Below are 5,000 nucleotides of genomic sequence, written 5' to 3'. Positions count from 1 at the left end.
TCTGCTCTGCTGATTTCATTGGAGTCATTTCACTGGCACTGTTGCATGGAAAGAGTGCCACCCGGGGAAAAGGGGGAAGAAGGAGAGCGAAGTGGATCAAGCCAGGATAGGGCAGCATGCAGTATAATACACGGTCAGCTGCACCTTTGAACGCATGAACAAATGGATATAGTGTGTGTGTGTGTGTGTGTGTGTGTGTGTGTGTGTGTGTGTGTGTGTGTGTGTGTGTGTGTGTGTGTGTGTGTGTGTGTGTGTGTGTGTGTGTGTGTGTGTGTGTATATATTGTATGTGTGTGCATGTGTATCTGAATTCAGATATATACCACTTCGAACAGTGGTACAAATGGCGAGTGCACCGTGTGTGCATGTGTAAGTGTGTGCATGCATGCCTGCGTGTGTGTGTGCACGCGCATTGGTCATTTATTTGCAGTTTTGTGCAGAAGGCTTAATGTACAGTGCAGACAGAGGGCCTGGCCAAAGAAACAAGCCATCGACCCTCTCCCTGCAGCACTGGTCAGCGGCCCCAGACTCCTGCACACTGCCTACATGGCTTAATTACTCATCCACCGGACACACATACGCACACAAGCACACACGCACACACACATGGTCATACACACACAGGCCACCCGCAACTCGACCCTCCATAATTCATTGGCTACACAGGAGCGTGGCTACGCACGCACGCACGCACGCACGCACGCACATCTCCTCTGTCCACTCCATGCCCAGTGCTCTCTCTGTCTCTCAAGCTTCAAAGTCTCTCTCTCTCTCTCTCTAGTAACATAGTGTTAATTCATGACTTATAGAGTCAAATTTGACACTCGTACTGTTGGTTCTCAAAGTGTTTCATTAGCACAGCAAAAGTCACAGTGGCACCCCATATCCCATCCCCCAACCCTCACCATCATACCTACATGGGTAGGTATTCACCTAAGAGGAGATGGAGGGGATTGGGACAGAGCATGGAGGAGGAGGAGGAGGAGGAGGAGGAAAGGAGGGGTCGGAATGGGGAGCCTGAGTCAGTGTGGAGAGTTGGACAATGTGATGGGTGAGGAGAGAAGGCGGAAGGAGGGGAGGGGGAACTGAGAGGAGGACAGGAGGGGAGGAGGGGAGGAGGATAGTCCTGGGTCATTGTGACAGGCCCAGATAGTACAGAATGGAGAGGAGGCGAAGAAGAGGGTGGTGGGATGATGATGATGATGATGATGATGAGGGAGAGGACTTACAGAGGGTATTGGTTATAGGCCCTGGACCAATGTCGGGGTTAGATGCTGTGCTCAAAGGCACACTGGAAGGTATGGTATGGTATGGGATTTGAACCTTTAACCTTCCATTGGGATTCCATTTCCAAGGCCAGCTACCTCAACAGTGGGTCACGGCAGCAAATACAGCAAACACTGCAAAATGTACTGGGGTGGGGGGGTAGGAAAGGGGTGATGTTGATGATGATGATGAGGAGGAGGAGGAGGAGGAGGAGAGTGGAGAGGAGGAGGAGGAGGAGGATGAAGAGTTAAAAGAGGAGGAGATGTAAAGAATAATTAGGAGGAGGAGGAGGGTGAATAGGGGAATGAAGAGCTGGAAGAGGAGGAGGGTGGAGAGGGGGGTGAAGATCTGGAAGAGGAGGTGGGTGAGGTGGAAGAGGAGGCGGAGGATGAAGTGGAAAGAGAATGATGAATGAGGCTTGTGTTGGAGGTGGGAGTAAGAAGGGAGGAGGAGGAGGATGAGGAGGAGGAGGAGGCAGGAGAAGGAGGGAGGAGAGGGGATGACAAGGGAGGATTGAGCAGGAAAAGCGAATGATGAAGAGGGTTTGTCTTGGCGGTGGGAGTCCTGATGATGCATGGCTCTGGTCTTTCACAGCACTTACATCACCTGACTGCTGCTGCTGCCGGACAGCAGAGGGAATAGTTATGTAATACAAGAACACATCGCTTCATCTAACTTTGGCTGTGTGTGTGTGTGTGTGTGTGTGTGTGTGTGTGTGTGTGTGTGTGTGTGTGTGTGTGTGTGTGTGTGTGTGTGTGTGTGTGTGTGTGTGTGTGTGTGTGTGTGTGTGTGTGTGTGTGTGTGTGTGTGTGTGTGTGTGTGTGTGTGTGTGTGTGGTTTTTTTTTTCTGTGACTATATGTACGTATGTATACTCTAGAGAATATGTCTAGCCACAAAACTGTTAATGATGTCCTCTGCATGTGACAGACACACACAGACAAAAATGAGAAAGGAGAGGGAGCAAAACAAAATGGTGAATGTCCGAGAGAACGACACCAACTAGCTGATGCCATCAGCCTGAGACAGAGAGTGCATTCCCATATGCAACCTTGCTTCCTCCACTTGTGCTTGTGGCCTCACCCCGCCTCCTGGCCCCTTCTCTGTGGAGAAAACAATAAAGTTTCCCAGCTGTCAGCCTAACCACAACAACTTTTGGGGGACTGTTTTTCATTCACCATCCCAATTGCAAATGAGAAAAAGACTTTACAATTGAGCTTTTGTAAGATATTGAAATATAATGCTGTTGTCAGTGATGTCATCATGACGTATTACTTCCTGGTACGAGGCCACAAGCACAAGTGGAGGAAGCAAGGTCGCATATTGGAACGCAACCAGAGAGAGGGGGTGGTTGCCATGTTGCTGCCGACGTTGGCATGGGAGTAGCAGACGAAGGACGGCATGAGAGGAGGGCAGCGGGGAGCCAGGCAGACACAGAGGACTGTGTGAATCTCCCACTTTCTTTTATTAGACCTCTTCATCTCTGTCCCCATTTAGCTCTCTTTCTCTCTATCTTTTTTCCTCTTCCTCACTCTCTCCATCCCTCTCTCTCTCTCTCTTTATCTCTCTATCCGTCCCTGATTCCCAGGCTGTCCTCGTGTAACAGATGGAGGGCCCCATACCTCCGAGAGCACATTGCCAGCACCTGTGTGCTGTTGGCACTCCACGACTCTCCTCCTCATACTACTCCTCTCTCTTTAACCTCTCCTCCTCTCCTCTTTTACACCTCTCCTTCTGTCCTCTCCTCCTCCTCCCCTTCTCCTCTTTTACACCTCTCCATTTCACCTCATACTTCTCCTCCTCTCATTCACCTCTCCTCTCCTCTTCTCTTTCACACGTATCCTTCTCTCCTCTCCTCCTCCCAATCCCCCTCTCATTTGCCTCTCCTCTTCTCCTATTTTGGTACCTCTTCTCCTTCCTTCTCTAAGCTCCTCATTTTCTCTTCTCTTCTCTCCTCCTTCTGCTCACCTCTCATTCTACTCTCCCCTTTCACACCACTCCTCCTTTCATTTCATCTCCCTCTCCTCTTTCTCTGCTGTTCTCTCCTCTACTACACCTCTCCTCTCTCCCTCTCTCCACTCGGCACTCCTCCATGACTGGGTCTCCAGTAGAGAGGATCCAGAAGGATGAGTAAACAACCATTCCACCTCTCCCTAATCTCTCCATCCTTCCTCTCCGTCTCTCTCTCCCTTCCCTTCTGTAAGTCTCTGAATCCCTCTCACAATCTATGTATGTATGTATCAAGCATAGTGAATCTACTTCACTCTGTGTTATTGGATCTCTCCATCTTTTCATGTCCCTTCAGCTATCTCTCTCTCTCTCCGTCCATCTCTCTTTACTCCTTTCTCACTCCATACATTTCTCTCTCTCAATTCTTCCCCTCACCACACATCTCTCTTTACCTCTTTTCTATTCACCTCTTTTTCTCTCTTTACTTCCTCATATATTTCTTTTTAACTCTCTTGAGGTTGGTCGACCACATGTGAAAGTGGCTTATGAGGGGGGGGGGGTATTGGAAGAGAGGAGGAGAAGAGAGGAGGGGAGGAGGGGAGGGAGAAGGGTTACCAGTCTTGCTCAATTGGTTGTTTCCCGCCAAATATGGCTGCTTGGGATGGGAATGGCTAAAAAGGGCATTTGGGCAGGTTTTTCAGCAAATTCATCATTTTTTGAGCTAGAAATCATCAGCCTCATTTGGCAACCCTGATGGAAGCCTAAATCGAGCCTTATTTATTTCCTCTGTACAATATCAGGTGTTCAGTTGCAGAGGAAGTGAACTAGTGCGTAGGCAACTCATTTTTGAGTGCCATCGTAGAAACCAGGAAATATTTCTCCTTCCTGATCCTGAAATCATCAACCCATTCCTGCGACAACGCCTGCTATCAAATGTGAAAATGGCCCCTTACGGTCCCATGAACCATGTGCCTGCCTGACATCTTTCACTTCACGATATGCGATTGTGCCAGGCTCAGGCCCCGAGGCTCCGTCGTTACACCACACAGCCCACTTTCCCTCTCCACCTTCCATCTCTCTCCATCCACACAACCCTCCCCCAATCGCTCACCTCCCTTTTCCCCTCTCTCTTTCTATCCCCACCTGCCTTATTATGCATGTGGGATGATGGCCAGCAATAAGTGCGAGTGCGTAAATGTCACAAGGAAATGTCAATAGCTTCCCCACGCTGAAGGGTATAGCACTCTGTCCTCCTCCAACAATCTCTCTTACACCAGACTCACACGACACACACACATCTCTCTTTCTCACACACAAACACCTCTGTTTATCACACACACAGACACACAAATTTCTCTCTCTCTCTCTCTCTCTCTCTCTCTCTCTCTCTCTCTCTCTCTCTCTCTCTCTCGCTCTCTCTCTCTCTCTCTCTCTCTCTCTCTCTCTCTCTCTCTCTCTCTCTCTCTCTCTCTCTCTCTCTCTCTCTCTCTCTCTCGCACCTGCCCAGGCGTCGTTTACCGTGCTCATTAATTGTTAATAGCAGTGATTAGAGGTAGTGGGGGTGCCTATGAATTAAACAGCACCACAAATACACCAAGCCTGATGAAGGCCATCAGCATCTTATGGGAATCCCGGGCCACAAGTCATAGTGGGACAAACACGTACTACGTCTTGGAAAGCCATTGCTGTGTTTTTTGCGGTGTAGTCCAAAAGTCTTTTCTTTTATCATCTATTGCCCTTTTAGCTGCTGTGAGGGTGAGGGGGGACTTTGTGATGAAAGAGTAACA

At 49.2% G+C, this 5,000-nt stretch overlaps 1 protein-coding gene across 1 annotated transcript in view; it reads right to left on the bottom strand.

The window, feature by feature from the left end:
* The window catches only part of tex264a (testis expressed 264, ER-phagy receptor a), a 139,823-nt gene that overhangs the window by 100,452 nt on the left and 34,371 nt on the right, over positions 1–5,000 (bottom strand). The gene's annotated exons all lie outside the window — the stretch shown is intronic.

The sequence above is a fragment of the Engraulis encrasicolus genome, chromosome 14 (genome assembly GCF_034702125.1).
Source record: "Engraulis encrasicolus isolate BLACKSEA-1 chromosome 14, IST_EnEncr_1.0, whole genome shotgun sequence".
NCBI lineage: Eukaryota > Metazoa > Chordata > Actinopteri > Clupeiformes > Engraulidae > Engraulis > Engraulis encrasicolus.
This window is presented reverse-complemented; position numbering and strand designations above follow the sequence as displayed.